Source organism: Gekko japonicus, unplaced genomic scaffold, assembly GCF_001447785.1.
Source record: "Gekko japonicus isolate JY-2015 unplaced genomic scaffold, Gekko_japonicus_V1.1 scaffold81, whole genome shotgun sequence".
NCBI lineage: Eukaryota > Metazoa > Chordata > Lepidosauria > Squamata > Gekkonidae > Gekko > Gekko japonicus.
The window spans coordinates 228,599-245,004 of record NW_015162476.1 but is presented as its reverse complement, the minus strand read 5'-3'; the positions used below and the strand labels follow the sequence as shown (position 1 = coordinate 245,004).

General features: G+C 42.2%; 1 protein-coding gene across 1 annotated transcript in view; it reads right to left on the bottom strand.

Annotated features, from left to right (window-relative positions):
• The window catches only part of TACR3 (tachykinin receptor 3), a 63,941-nt gene that overhangs the window by 19,225 nt on the left and 28,310 nt on the right, over nucleotides 1–16,406 (bottom strand). The gene's annotated exons all lie outside the window — the stretch shown is intronic.

The window sequence follows — 16,406 nt, the reverse complement described above, 5'->3', positions numbered from 1 at the left end:
TTGACCTCTGAAAAATGTCCCCAAGGAGCGGAAATGTATCAGGTCACTTGTATTGGCCCTTGTGTGCGATCCCCCGCGATTCCCCCCGAATCGACCTCTGGATGTTTTTTATCAAATGTTGTACATTGCCCAGAGTCCTGCAGTAGTAGGGGCTGGGCGATCCAATAATGATGATGATGATGATGATGATGATGATGATGATGATGATGATGATGATGATGATGATGATTTTAGTCTTTTACATAAAATAGATATATTACATATACTGAGTATAAAGAAGGAATAATATAAATAATGACTATAATATAATAATATCTCCCTGACTTTCAGGAGGTGCCAGCTTTTTATCTTTCAGGTTTTAGAACCTTATCATTAATTACAAGCCATTACCATAATACAAAAAATATGCTTTCAATTTCTGCTGAAATTGGTCTTTATTTACTTGATTCATTAATTTTGCCATTATAGCATATTCAGCTAGTTTATCAGACGAGGCTTCTCTCGTCAGTCACTCCGGCTGGTCCACACTGGGTTCCTGGCCCCGGGTTCAACAGGCTGGGCCCATAACCCTGTCGCGCAGTGCGTTGGCAGTTGAACAGGGTACTCAGGAACTTGCAGAATACTCTAGCAGAGTTCTAGCCACCAGCCACTCCCAATAGCTCACCACATAAAGCAGTCCAGTGGTTACTATTTACAGAGATTTTATTTACAGATATATACAGCTCTCAGACAGCATGCTTCGCCAGGCATCCACAAATACAGGGGAGAACACTGAGCATAAGCACACTGTACATATATACATAGCACAGCCAATCAGCAATGTGCTTAGTCATGGTGACTTAGTCCTTGCCCAGACATGTACAAACTGGATAAGTCTGGTACTGCACCACATGACAATCACATGACAACTGTCAGATAGATCAGAGTCATCTAACAGCTGAAGCTTACATTATTGACAAAGATATCTGGTTTAGAGTTGTTGGGGGATAACAGAACAATTCAGCAGATAGGTCATGGCAGAAATAATTACCAATTAGATTAGTTGTGCCCAGATTTGGAGTGGTGGACCATTTTCCCCATACTATTTCCCCAGTAAAAATCCCATGGCTTCCTGCTCTTAGCCCTGGTAGAAAAACAAGCATTTGCTGCTGAAAGCATTTTTTAACCAGCCTTCTAGGAGACACTTTCTCTTATCTTCCTGAAATTTGTTAAGGATAATGCCTTGAGGGAGGGATACAATTCAGGGTAATTTTGCTCCAGTTGAACAGGGATAAAAGCTACAGCTGGAACTTGCTTACCCACTGAAGCCCATGAAAACAGAAAACGAGTTAAAGGAAACAAACTCATGCAGTAACACTGCCGCCGCCCTCGACCATCCCCCTTGACCATCCCCACTGCTGCCGCCGCCCCCGCCCCCCCCACCCCCTCCACGGCCAGCTCATGAACTTACCTTCCCTGCAGGCTGGGCTGGCTAGTGGCTGGCTGGGGCTGCTGCCGGCGTCGTCGGCAAGTACGACTGTGGGAATCACGCTGGCTGGCCTGGCTCAGGGGGTGGTGGGGGTGAATTGGCAATGGGCGCAGGTGCAGCAGCCAGCGGACCAATGGGCGCGCTGTGCGTGAGTTGGGGCGGGCAGGATGGGCACACCGTCAAGCAGCATGTGTGCCGTGGCAGCGAGCTCAGCTAGACTAGCAGGCACCGGCTTTGGGCAGGGATGGTGGGGGCTTTTGGGGGGGCAGTGGCAGGGCAGTTGGGGCCCTGGACGGAGCTGTGCCCTAGGCCAGACATTAGCTGGCCTAGTGAGAGAGCCGGCCCTGGCTATAATATCCTTTTTGAGGTATGGTGACCAGAACTGTACACAGTACTCCAAATGAGGTCGCACCATTGGTTTATACAGGAGCATTATGATACTGGCTGATTTGTTTCCAATTCCCTTCCTAATAATCCCCAGCATAGCGTTGGCCTTTTTTAAAATTGCAGTTGCACACTGTCTAGACATTTTCATTGAGTTATCTACTACAGCTCCAATATCTCTCTCTTGGTCAATGTCTGCCAGTTCAGACCCCATCAATGTGTATTTATATTTAGGATTTTTGGCTCCAATGCGCATCACTTTGCACTTGGCCACATGAAACCCCATTTGCCACATTGATGCCCACTCGCCCATCCTAGACAGATCCCTTTGGAGTGCCTCACACTCCTCCCTGGTTCTCACCACCCTGAACAACTTCATGTAATTTGCAAATTTAGCCACTTCACTGCTTACTCCTAACTCCAAATCATTAATAAACAAGTTAAAAAGCATCAGACTGAGTACTGATCCCTGTGGTACCCTGCTGCTTACCACCCTCCACTGAGAAAAAATTCCCATTTATACTCACTCTCTCTTTCCTATTGATTAGCCAGTTTTTGATCCACAAGAGGACATGTTGCATCTAATTCTGATACTAAGGGTCAGGAGCAGCTTTGGGGGTGACACAGGGGACTGCAGGGTGAATCCCATTTGCAGTTCATTGGACACAACCCATACTATCAGGAGATCTAAGACTATCAAATAGTATGAGGCCCCTGTGTTGGTCAGACCTGGAATAATGTTTATTTCTTCTCCAAATTTGTACCCCACCCTCCCAGCCAAGGCCGGTTCAGGGCGGCTTACATAAAATCACAAAAAACGTTTAAAATAGTACAATAAACCATTTAAAACAGTATTAAAACCGATTCGCAATTCCATAATAAGTGCTCGCTTTGCTGTTCTTGAATTCGTGATGGCTACCATCAGCTCTCTTTCATCCCAGTGTGCTGCAGCAATGAAATGCTGAAGATTTTTTAGGAAAGGGGTTGAAAATAAAAGGACCAATATATATAACGCCCCTGTATAGCCCTGTGGTGCAGACTCATTTGGAATACTGTGTGCAGTACTGGTCACCTTATCTCAAAAAGGACATTGCACAGTTGGAAAAAGCAGAGAAGAAGGCATCCAAGATGAGTACAGGGACTGGGACACCTTCTCTGTGAGGAAAGGCTGAGAAGCCTGGGACCTTTTCAGTTTAGAAAAGGGATGACTCAGTGCGGGATATGATAGAGGTTTATAAAATTATATGTGGGATGGAGGGAGTTGACAAAGATAACTTTTCTCTCTCTTCTAAAATACTTGAACTTTTAGAGCATCCAATTAAGCTGATGGGCAGTAGATTCACAACTGACAAAAGGAAATATTTATTTATACAGTGCATGATGGAATTTGCTGCCAGAGGATGTAGTGATGGCCACACACATAGGTGGCTTTATAAAGGGATTAGACAGTGAAATATACTGGGTTCAAGACACGTGTAGTGATCAGCTCATAGTTTATTGTGAATCAGCTCAAACTAAGGACAACCCTAGCAGGGCCAAAGCCCTGCTTATAAGCCCGTAAATGGCACACTCATCACACACCCACTCCCAACAATAGGCTATTTACACAATCATAGCACACCGATCGGTGGCTGCCAGGATCCTACTGTTTTCCTCCCCAAGCTCACTGTTTCTCTGGCAGCACCGTGTAGCAGGGAAACTGTATCAGTACATAACAGACAGATTTCATGGAGGATAGTTCTATCAGCTGCCAGTATCCATAGTGACTAAAGGGAACCTCCACATTCAGAGGCAGTAAACCTCTTCTTATGAACATACAAGGGTGAAGTTGGGGGAGGGGGGGAGCTCAGCAGTGATATGATGCCACAGTCTTTCCTTCAAAATTGCCATTTTACCCAGGGGACCAGACCTCTGTAATCTGGAGATCAGCTGGAATTTTGAGAGAATTCCAGGCCCAACCCAGAGGCTGGCAATCCTACTCCAGGTCCTGTCCCTGTTGTAACTCAGTTTCCATGAGGGCCTAGACAAGAAACCACACATAGCAGCTTTAATTCTAGATTTGGCCTCGATAACATTGTTTCTTTAACACTGTCCAGAAATTCTGATGCTTCTGTCTCCAGTCTGGCATCTTTCGAAGACTGAAATCAATACCCAGTAGTGTTGGAAATTGTGTTTGCTCTACATCATACAGTCATTTTCATAGCAAATTATATTTCTACACTCCATTACCCTGGTTCTCAATGAACAGGTTGTTTGTGTCAGTCTGGCAGACACACTGACACATCAATCAAGATGATCATGATTTTGGTGATGACTGCTTCACTACAGCTCTTGAATGCCTCCCCAGTTTTCCTAAGAGATAGGAGGCAACAAATGCAGAGATGGGTGTAATTGTTCTTGCGATATGATAAACAATATTGGATTGCTTTATTAACTGTTTCCTCGTTTATGCTTCTTTCATGCATGGTTAGTATTTATACTTAGGTTCATAAATCTCTGTAATCAGTGGACTTTCTGATACCTCGAAAAGTTTCATGTTAATTTAATTCTGTTAATCTGTTTCAAAAGTTGGTATGAACTGTTCGGACTCTCGGTGATACTTCAATGTGTAAAGGATCAGTTATTTTTTTTAACATATTGGATTTGCATTATATTTGTTATATGACAAAATAAATAAAAAATTTAAAAAAGAGAGAGATAGAAGGATATTATTGATTTTGCATCCTAAGTTTAGAAATACAAACTATGAAAATGAGGTTGCTATATAACTAACTAAACTAAAGTAATCTATGGGTTTTTTTTAGGGGGAGGGAGGGAATTATATAGGTTTTATTTCTCAAATTATTCATTTCTATTCTCATTTGCTATAATTTATGATACCATACTGTCAGAAGAGGCTTAACTCATTCTAGGCCTTCAAGACATCTCAAGCAATATTAGGCTGCACTTCATAAATCCAAAGGGCCACCTTCTTGCATCTGAGTCTGCACACCCTTCTGTGGAGGTTTTGTTCTGGGTGCCCCAGCTGTCAGAAATGAAGAGGGGTCACTACCAGGCACCAGGTGCTCTGGTTGTGGTCCTCAGATCAATTCTGCAAGTGCCAAAACTATTGTTGTTTACATTTATTTAGCACTAATTAGGAATGGCTGTGCAGTACTATAAAACAAATTTTCAACATGTTAAAACCTATGATCAGCAAAAGGCATTGTCAAATTATGAATTGTAAAGTATGTGCTGTGGTCACTCCAAGAAAATACAAAGGCATAGCTGAGGGTGACGGGATTGCTTCTCTCCATATATGTCAGCTTCCATATTAGCTGTAATTCACAGAAGGCTCTCCTTACCACACCTATCACCTGCACTTCCAATTGTTGTCAGGGTGGATTCAGGAACACCTCAAGGGTTGAAATCTCTTCAGTAGGTCAACAGTGACTCGATCAACCATGGACAGAGTTGCCCTTTTCAAAGTATCTCAGAGCATCCCCTTTAACACCATTGTCTGTTCTAGATTCAGCCTCATGCCACAGTCTCTAAAAACAAAACCAGGACCAAGACAACAGATCCCCCGATGTCTAATTTATGAAATGTTGAGCTCAGGTTCCAAGCTCATGTTCTTTGCAACAAAATGTTACTTTTACATTTAATACACCCATTTTTCTACAAAAAAAAGCCCAGCAGGAACTCATTAGCATAATAGGCCACACCCAACAGCAGAAACTCATTAGCATATTAAGCCACACCCCATCCCTTCCCTTGGCTTGCTTGGGTGCCCCGTGGCTGCGGGGAGCCCAGGTAAGCCCCCCCTTGAAGAGAAGGCAGTTTAAACTGCCTTCCCTTGGATTGCCCAAGCAAGTCGTTTCTTGGACTGGCTGGGGAAGGCATGGGGGGCATTTAAATGCCTCCCCGATACTTCCAGGGGCCCCCTGGCCCGCCCACCTTGGAGTCGCCGGGGGGGGGTCACTCTCCAGGCCTTCCCTCTCTAGCCACTCATGCAGAGGTTTTGGCTGTAGCGGGCGTGGGCAACTCTGAAGCCAGCCGGAACTCCGTTCCTGTGCGTTCCTGCCCAAAAATAGCCCTGAATACATCCCTCCTCCTATGAATTGTGCCCATTTTCTTGCACTTTGTATAATCTACAGTACCCAACTTCCACCACTAATGAGAAATCTCTAGTGAAGAGGAAAAACAGGCTAGCAGAACCCACAAACATCCCAGCCATGATCAAAAATGATAAAACAGAGCCGAAAGGAAACTAGTTTAAGTTCTGTAATAGGTTCCTGGTGAAACTTGATTTAAAAATTCTTAACATGAATCCCTAAAAAAAACGTAAGCCCAGAAATTAAGGGCAGAGAAATTAGCTGGGCAGTTCCCCTAGATTTTTAAAAATTGCCTTAATTCTAATATGGAGAGGAGACATTTGCTGAAGAGAATGAGAGGATAAGAGGAGGATTCTCACCCTTTCCCTCCCATTCACTGACTCTTTCCTGCAAATGCTTCAGGTCATTTGAACTTCACTTCCCTGCCAGTGAGGCTTCAAAACCAGAAGTAAGCCTGATGGGGGGGGGACAGCCCCAAAGAGGCTTTTGCAGGTGACAGCTGGGACAGGAAGGGAGGATGAAGCACCTCCCTTTCCCTTGATGCTTCTTTTTTAGGAAGTGCCTTTTCCCTTTGTGTTCACTTAGCAAATGCAAGTTTCGGAGTCTGCCAAGGTAAAGTGTGATTTTGCCTTAATACAGTATGAGAGAAACTAGCCTGGTATCCAAAATTCTAATCCACATCAACCAGTTTTCAGTGAAAAAGAATGTTGTAGAAACTATATACCACCTTGGAGTTTTGTGAGGTTTCACAAACGTCTACGCAATCTTGTCTGAGCTGCAAAGCAACCAGCAGTCCCTTTGAAGATGTATATATTTGTTTATTTTGAATAATTGTAACAAGCAGGGGTCATTTCATAGAAAAAGAGGTGCAGGAGCTCATTAGCATAACTTATTAGCATAACATTTGCTAATCACTGGAAGTGTGTCAGAAGGCAACACCCACCACTCAGGCTCCACTGGACTGTTCTGGATTGCTAGTTATTGGGGGGGACGACGCACAGATCTGCCCTCACAGAGGAGGGAGAGCTTGTACCTGAAGGCAGGCCAGTGTGTGTGTGTGGGGCTCTGCAACTTACCTGGCTGCTTCTTGCCTCTCGTGGCCCGACTGAGGGCTGCTGGGAGCAGGGGGCGAGGCTTGTTGCCTGTGCCCACCCCCTGGGCTCCTTACTGCCGGAGCTCTGCTCCTGTGTGCTCCCTCAGGAAATGACCCCTGGTAACACGTATACTCTATGAGTAGATGCCTGATGCTAACAAAAACAACAGAAGAGACCCACAAAATCCCATAACAATAATTTGACTATAAAGCAATAAATAGCCAATTCATTAAAACATTAGATCACAACACTAAAAATATACAACAGTTAATTTTTAAAAATTGCATGGGGACCAATGGTCTATGAGCCAGTTTGCTGAGATGCTTTCAATTTTATTTTGTGGTGAGATTTTAACATTGAAACAAAAACATGTTTGTTTCTTTTCTGTATAATTACATGATCTTGCATCTGATGTGCTCAGTCCTTTTGTTCAGAAGGGGGGGGGATAAAAAGAACTATCGGATAAGCCCAGGTTCCACAGTGAGGAAATTTCCAAGTATGAAGGCTGTCTCTGAATTCCCCAGCTTGCATTCTCTTCATTACCAAGTTAGACATCAGTAGTACTTTATCTCACTCAGACTTCTAAATCATAAATTAAATAGTGGCAATGTAATTAATCTCTAATTTGTGAGTAGTGGCAAATGGCATAGCAGGAGGAAATGTGATTCATTGCTTTTGATAGGAAAGTGGCTGAACAAGTTATGCGAGATTGCTGAAATGGAGAAGTTAACCAGCCTAATTCAAAGTTGAGATGCCAATGAGAATACAAATGAGATTTTAAAAGAATCTCTCATTTTCTGGATGTTTGGTGTGAAAAATAGAAAAGAGTGATTTCTTGCACATTCGCGCCCTGTTTCTGCACACGGATCTCGGTAGCTGTCAGCCTGAAAGACCGTTGCAGAGAGCGGAAAGCACACCTTGCGGAATGGGTTGCCTGAAGAGGTCAGGAAGGGCCCCACACTTCTATCATTCTGCAGAATGTGCAAAATAGGAAAGTTCAGGAGGGCATTTTCCACAAGAGTTTAGAATGGTAGTTGCATGGAATAGTCTACAACAGCACCTTGTAATGGAACAGGTTTGTTTTCTTTATATATATAAAAAAGGGAAAGGAGAAAAAACCAATTAATTACAACAAAGGATTTCTACAAAAAAGAATACCTATTACATTTCCCTCCTCATTTTAACAATACTTCCAACAATATTTAGACACGTATTTCTATCTTTTAGAGTATCCCCACACTCTCTTGACTCATAGCCTAAACTTTGTCAGGTTTTCATTTCTTCCGCTTAGTATTTCTTAACCAAATACCACTCAATCACCTAATATACCAGACACTTAAAATGGGTCAAATACTAATCTAGCCACAAAACATAATTTTTTCTTGGCTTACATTTCCTACATACAGACTCCTTCTCCTGTCTTTATTTTTATATATCTTGACTATGCTATTGTTCTACTCTCTCGTTATCTCCATAATCAATACTTACTCTTTTACTCTACCCAAATTTACATCAATCATTTCATATCACTCTGTCATTCTTTATCTTTAGAGTTCATTTAATACCCTAAGAATTTTAGAAAACCTTCAATTTATCCATTTCATTTTCTACACTGTCTTCTTATTTATTTATTTTATATAATTATATTGACCAAGCTATAATTTCTCCACTCTTAGCATGTAAACAATTCAAATATAAATGAAATAAAAATTGCAGATAACGCAACCTTCTATTCAGGTCTATTTCATTTCCTCCTGCACAATCTTCTTATCAATTTTTTTTGGTATTTTTTATATTAACACAAAATTAGTATTCCCCCACTATAGAGAGCATAAATATCATTTCCAGCCATTAGTTAATTGAATAAACCATATAAATTAATTAATTAGGTCTTGCCTTCACGCTAGGAGAGATATCTTACAAATATCACCCTCTCTTGCATTGTATATGCAAAAGAAGTTATGCTGCCCTCTGATACACATTGTCTATTTTTTTGTTTATTTTCTGAGATACCTTTTTCTTAATGATCAAACTTAAAGTGTCTCATCTCTTTATACTCATCTGATTTTAATTCCACGTTTTGCCCCTTCTGTTTCACTGACTTTGTTTTCCGTTTCCTGGTAAGCCTGACATTTTTCCTTAAAGGAGGCTTGACTCTATTTTTTTGTCGGTTCATTTCTTTTCCTCTGTGATTGTTCTTGGGGAGTTCCTTTTATCCTTTTCGCCACCAAGAAGTGTTTAACATGTTTCCTTGCATTATGCCTATGACTGGAGATTTTCCTCTTTCTTTCCCTGATTAATGAGGGACTATTTTGTATCCACTTTTCTTGTCTGCAGCAGTTTTCCTTCTCTGGGCTCTCCAAGCTATTTCGACTGCCTGTCTTATTTCATCAACCAGAAACTTTTTAAATTGTTCCAGGGTAAGCTGACCGATGTCTATCTATAGCAGGTCTGTCTCCTTAATTTCTCCAGCTAATACTGCCTCACATTCCCCTGTTGACGTCATGTTCGTATCAAATCCTTCAATTAAATTTTGCCCTAATATTTATTAGAATTCTAATGTTTTTATGGGGCAAAGTATTAAGAAGTTGCCAAAGCCAATAAATTTTTAGCTCCAAGTAGTTATAAGTTCTGACATCAATCGTTTCTTGCCTTTTAAAGTTTTCAGGTTACCTTTTGCTCCGATACTTTCCCTAGCCGCAATTAGTCTTCCATCAATTTGGAGTATTCCTAGAGGGTTATTTGGAGAAGGTCTTCACTATATTGTAGCAGAAACTACGTTCTCTTTTCTTGCCTTTGTTGCTATATGTTGTATTATACATCCCAACTTTAAAACCAGACGGTCCCAGCTCTGCAAACATTCCCCCCCCCCGGAGCACATCCAGCCTGCGCTTAGGCTGCTGCACTGACTGCCAGTTGCTTCCTGGATTTGCTTCAAGGTTCTGGTGCTTACCTTTAAAGCCCTATATGGCCAGGGTCCGGCTTACCTGAGGGACCGCCTTTCCCCATTTGTGCCCCAGAGAGCACTACGGTCTGGGGCCCAACAGCGTCTATCTATCTCGGGCCCCAAGGAGGCGAGACTTGCCGTTACCAGGGCCAGGGCATTTTTGGTGGCAGCTTCTTACTGGTGGAATGAGCTCCTGGACGAGATCAGGGCCCTGTGGGACCTCTCACAGTTCCGCTGGGCCTGCAAGACGGAGCTCTTCTGCCAGGCTTTCAAGTAGGAGCCGCCACCACAGTTACCATCAATCCGGAATATCGGACTGGCCCGCTCTGAGCCTCACCGGTGAATATCTGGACCATGAGACTGATTTTAAGATCTGAAGACAGAAGGAATGCAGATACCACACCATTCATGTTAAGGTTACTTTGCTGTAGCAAGCACTTTATTGTTAAGATTGTTTTTAAAGGGATTTTAATGTTTTATTTGTATCGGCCTGTCAGCCGTCTCCTGTAAGCCACCCAGGGTGGGCGGGGTATAAATGTAAATATAAATAAATATTACACTGCCTTCCCTTCCCTTCAAGGGGGAGCTTGCCTGGGCTCCCCACAGCCACGGGGCACCAGGGCAAGCCAAGGGAAGGCAGTTAAACTGTGCTGTCAGGGTGTGGCCTATTATGCTAATGAGTTCCTGCTGGGCTTTTTCTACAAAAAAAGCCCTGCAGGAGAGCAAAACAAAAAAAACAGGCACCCACACATTTTAAGAAACAACCCAACCCAAAATTCCCAACTGCATCTTTCACTGCAGACATTCCATCCACAGCAACCATTAAGCTAAGAACATCTTCCATTCCCCCAGCTGCAGTTTTCACAAGATTTATGCTCCTCCCCCCCCCCATCAGTGTTTGGAACAACCCTTCACTCTAATAAGGGCAGTGTTTGCATAAAGCACATGGAACTTGCTGGGGGGAGGGGTTTCCCTCATACTTCCAATGAATAGAAAAGCCATTAACCATTTATTTGCTGAATGTAATGTAGAGATATTGCATAAGAACCTGGGTGGTTCATAGGGCAGTAAGGCGAGAAGTTCTTTGCAAGTCTCCCCGGGTGGGGGGGGGGGGGGTGTTCCACAACCTTTGCAAGTGCCCTCAGCAGAATCAGGGAAGGGCTTTGTCTACTCTACTGCCTCAAAATACACAAACACACACAGCCACCTCTGCAAACAGCCACCACTCTAAGGAAGAAGATGCAAGCCTGGCAAGACAAGTGGAGCTCAGGGGGGCTCTAGCTCCTCAGCCCCCCATAGATGATGCCTATGCCCGGAACAGTGTTCCGGCTGGCTTCCGAGCCTGCCCCTCCCCACCTCTCCCCAAAAGCAGCTGCGCTCAGATACAGCCTAGAAGTTCCATGGCTGCAAAACGGGTGATTTTTGCTTCTTCCCCCTTCTCAAGGGACACTTCTGAATCCTCCCAAGCTATTCTGGGAGGGGGGGTCCCCTTTCCCCCAGAAGTTTGGGTTACTGTGGGATGGAGCAACCAGCAAAATTCCTATAGCCGATGGAAATTCTAGGCAGAATCCAAACCCTTAACTAGACTTAAGTGTAACAGTGAAAGAGAAATGAGAGCTCCCCACTATTTTAGACACAGCTTTCACAGAACCATATAGGTTTCTAAAGATCCCCTCCTGAAGTTAATTCTTGTATTTTGCCATGCTCCAGATAAAGAAGCACTCAGGGGGACTTCACAACTGCCAACTGCCGGCCCGCTTCTATCTTAGCTGCCATTCTCTTGGCAAAGTTTCTTGTGCCTTAAAAGGTCTCATGTGAACTCTTCACAGGCGCCTAGCAATTAATAAGGATTAACCACGGTTCCAATTAATTCGGCCTTTTAGGCTTTGCCTGGGCACACACTGTCTTTCTTGCAGGTGCCACCGAGTATTTCCCATTTGTAATCAAAAGCGGAATCACATAGCCCTCTATGGGTTTAGGTAATTGCATGCAAAGTAAGAGGAATCACATAGCCCTCTATGGGTTTAGGTAATTGCATGCAAAGTAGAATGCAAAACAACTTTGCTATTCAGTCAGATCAAAAGATTATTATGGCTTATTACAGGAAGAAGAAACAATAAACTCATTGGAAAGCCAAGCTGTACAAGTACCCCACTGAGTGACCTCTTACATTTATATTTGTTTTTAAACATAAATGCCAACAAAGTCCATTATGAGAAAAGTAAATTAGGAAAGATGCAGATAGAACTTATCAATATGTTGTTATTATTATGTTGCTATTATTGTGCATGTATGCACATTTTGAATTGCTGGGTTATGTGTTGTTATCGTTGTACACTAAGAACAAACAGGACCCTGACTAGGATAATAGAGATAAATTCATTGTTGTACACTAAGAACAAACACGACCCTGACTAGGATAATAGAGATAAATTATCAGCAGAGAATCAAAAATCCCCTAGGTTTAACATTTCTGTGCTCAGCATATATGGATATGTGTATCTCACACCTTTGAGATATTTCACCACTCTGATCCAGGGACAAACGATTGTTCCCTAGTTCATTCCTTTGTATATTTTTATCAACAATTTCAGATCTCTGCTTTTTCTTTTTCGTACTACAGATCTATTTGTACTGGTTATACAGTTTAAAAGCAACTTTTATACACACTATGCATGCCATTCTATAAATATGTAAAATGCTGATTTATTGATGCACAAATAATGTTGAAAGCTGCATATATTTTACGGAAAGTGATTGTACAAGGAAAAACAACATGACAGTAGAGAATCATGCAGGGCAGAAGTGATATTGGAAGGGGAACTTTCAAGTGACAACAGCAAGGCTGAGAAATTTGAAATCATTCCTCACTCCAATTTTTTTTTAAAAAAATATTCTTGTGGCTTTCCTCAATATTTCCCAAGTGTTTTGTCCAAGCAGGAACACCTAACATCAAATTTAGCTTCAGGGAGAATACAGTGGCAACTCTACAGACCCCATCATTAGTCTCATGGATGTTAATAGAACTTATGTTCCTAAGCAGGTTAAGTAGAAGGGATGCATATGAATGAACACACACACACACACACAGAGTGCATGCACTGGCTTTTACATTCTCATTGTCTGGAGTTTGGAAGAAGTTCAGTGTACAAGGGACATGCAAGCAACAGAGTAGGAAGAATGTTGACCATATTGGAGGGAATCATACACAAACTTACAAAGATGATGGAGAAGGAGGAGAGCCTTGAACTGGACATAGATTTACTTGAAGAATAGGGAGGCTACTGAATTTTACTGCTTCAACTTGGGGGAAAAAATCCCCATTTTGATCTCTCCTCCCTTGTATAAATCAAACCCACAACTTTTAATTACCATTCCCTTTCTGTTTCTCTGTGCCAGTCTCCCCCTCCATTTGCATATTTTAAAAGTATTTTAGGTTCACTTGCATAGAAAGGAATATAACATATTCATGGCATTCTAAAGACTCAAAGAAAGCCAGTGTGGTGCAATGGTTAGAGTGCTGGCCTAGCATCTGGGAGCGCCAAGTTCAAATCCTCACTCTGTGATGGAAGCTCAGTGAGTGACCTTGGTCAGCCACACACTCTCAGCCTAGCCTACCCTCAAGGCCGCTGGGAGGATAAATTGGAGGAAAGGAGAACATCGTAAGCTGCTTTAGGTTTCCATTGGGGAGAAAGGCAGAGTCTAAGTGAAGTCAACAGCTGATTAAATTTTCAGAAGCGTGACTGATGATCCTGTCAATTGCTCCCTCAAACTGTTGTCCTTTGGGACCCCAGAAATATTGTTATGGGTGTCTTTGTGTCAGTGGGCCCTCAGGAACAGCACAGGTGGCAAAGTGGTGGTCTGAGGGAGGAGGCAATCAGCAGCTCACCACCCCCGTTCGAAAAACTTTAGCCTTTAGAATATATGGTTGGATACAAGCTGCAAGGTGGCTCATGTTGTATTTAGTATTGATTTGTTTTGGGGTTTCCTCTATTGGTCCATCACTGCTACAATAAAGATGGTTATGGATAAAATATCAGTTTGCAAGCAACTAAGATTAGGGGGGGGGAATGCAGAGACTTTGAATTTATAAACTGTTTGAATAAAGTCAAGACAGAGAAGGTTACTAAGCTCACAGTTCTTTAGTTGTATTGATTATTCACAATATTTGGAGATTAAGAAAATGTTTTGAGTCATATGGCATTGAATTGATTGACTGAACATTTCTCTATTATGGCCTTGGCTTGGGTCAACTGCTTTGATAGACAATGTTTATCCTTACCCTTGGCATTTTACTATGTAGAACTGTTCTTTTTTTGAAGTGTAGTAGCGTTGTTTGTTTATGAATACTGATCACTTACGAATATTTGTTGTTGTTTGTTTATTCTAATATTAAAGTAATTTTTAAAAAAGATGTCTGAAAGGAATCTCAAGCATGAAACAAGAAATTAGGCTTAACAATATTGGCAATGCCTCCTAGGTGTTATTCTAATTAAAATATAATTTTGAAAAATTGATGGATTATTTAATACCTATGTTTTTTTAAGGGATGAAGGTGTTGTACTGATTATTTAGCCCTTTGCAGTAGCACCAGTCTTCCTTTTCATCGTTCTCAAACTGTAAGGGATGTGTAAGAGGAAAAACCTTGGACTCAGCTTGGGCCATTTTTCATTTTAGTACCGGAAATGAAGTTAGTAGTATTAGGGTACGCATCTCTTACATTGCTTTCTCTTTTTATCTTGCCTCCCGAGCTCTGCGACAGTGAGACTAGAAGTAAGGAACCAGTATAACTACCAGACCCGAAGGTCTCTGATGACTTCTGAATGTCAGAAATAATCTTGTTCAAATTTGGAGCATTTACAATATGTACAGATGGGCAGATAGGATATTTTGAAGGTCATTTATTCGTAGGACCGCCATAAATCAGAATTGACTTGATGGCACATAACACACACAGATGGGCATGGTTCAGGCTGGGTTTTGATTAGTACATCCCTACAAACAGTACTGATGGCTGTAATACACATGTTTCATCATTACATGAGGTTCTTCCCTTTCCTTGATGTTGAGAGTGACAGGTTCAGCTGTTCAAAGATATAGTCTTAAATAAATGTCCTTATGCATTTGGTATCTGCAGACAGCATCTGTCACAACAAATGATTTTGCACATTATCATCTCAATGAGACCCTGGCAAATTGTGGACAGCAGCAGCAGGTCTTTTGCTAACTGAAAAGGATTTGGTGATAATAATCCAGAAAATGACCTTGTGAAGAATTTGTGGGACTCACATTTCATCTTAGTAGCTATAAACTGAAGATATCAGGAAACACTGTAATGGCTAAAACTATACATAACGTTTCCATTCCCACTTGTTGGGGGGCTGCTAATGACCTACACATGGAACTCTTGAATGTATACAGCACCTAGTAAACTTTGACATCTTTCTCATTGCCATTAATACATTAGGTATAGCTGTATCTAGATGAATGGGGATTGGTTGAATGTTGCCGTTGCCTTTGTATCTACTATTTTAGAAAATACTCTCCCTCATTAGCAAATTTTAATGTGCTGTTAGATAACTGGAACAAAATGTATTTGCGATTTGTACATGGATTCACCCTGACCTAGGCTAGCCTAATCTCATCAGCTCTCAGAAGCTCAGCAGGGTTGACCCTGGTTAGTACTTGAATGGGAGGCCACCAAGGAAGTCCAGGGTCGCTATGCAAAGGAGGGCAATGGCAAACCACCTCTGTTAGCCTCTTGCCTTGACAACCCTATGGGATTGCAGTACGTCAGCTGCAACTTGATGGTGCTTGCCACCACCACTAATAATAATAATGATAGTAATAATGTTGGCTCTCCTACTCCTGCTAGAGTTAGAAAAAAACATAACCTTTGTGTGTCTGTATATTTGTGAATAAATCCTTTCCACACTTTGATATCTATAGGTTGATAAAGAGACAGTTGCAGAGTCCCTAGAAGTTTTCCATTTCAGTCCTTTTTGGTAATGCCAGGAAGATGTAGGGAGAGGAGAAAGAGAATGAGCTCCTCAGATGGCTTCGCAGGTGGCTCTATACCTTGGGCTGGACTCAGGCAGGTTCCCTTACTGCTGAGCACCATGACTGTGAACAGTCTCACTTTGACGCTTGGTCTCCTAGCCACCTACTCTCTCTTTTCAGCTGGCTGCCCCAAGCTCCAGTGTTGGGCTTTCTCTGGTCTGCACCATGGAGCCATCATTATCCATTTTTGCCATTTCCAGCCATTCCAGCCATCATCCATTGCCATCTCCATTTGTTCAGGCCTCAACTCCCCCCTCCAGTAGGCATCACATCACATTGGGCTTGACTATATTTACATTCAAGTGGGTTGCCCATGCTTGAGCCAACTGTTGTTCTTACATAAATCCCAACTGTTTATT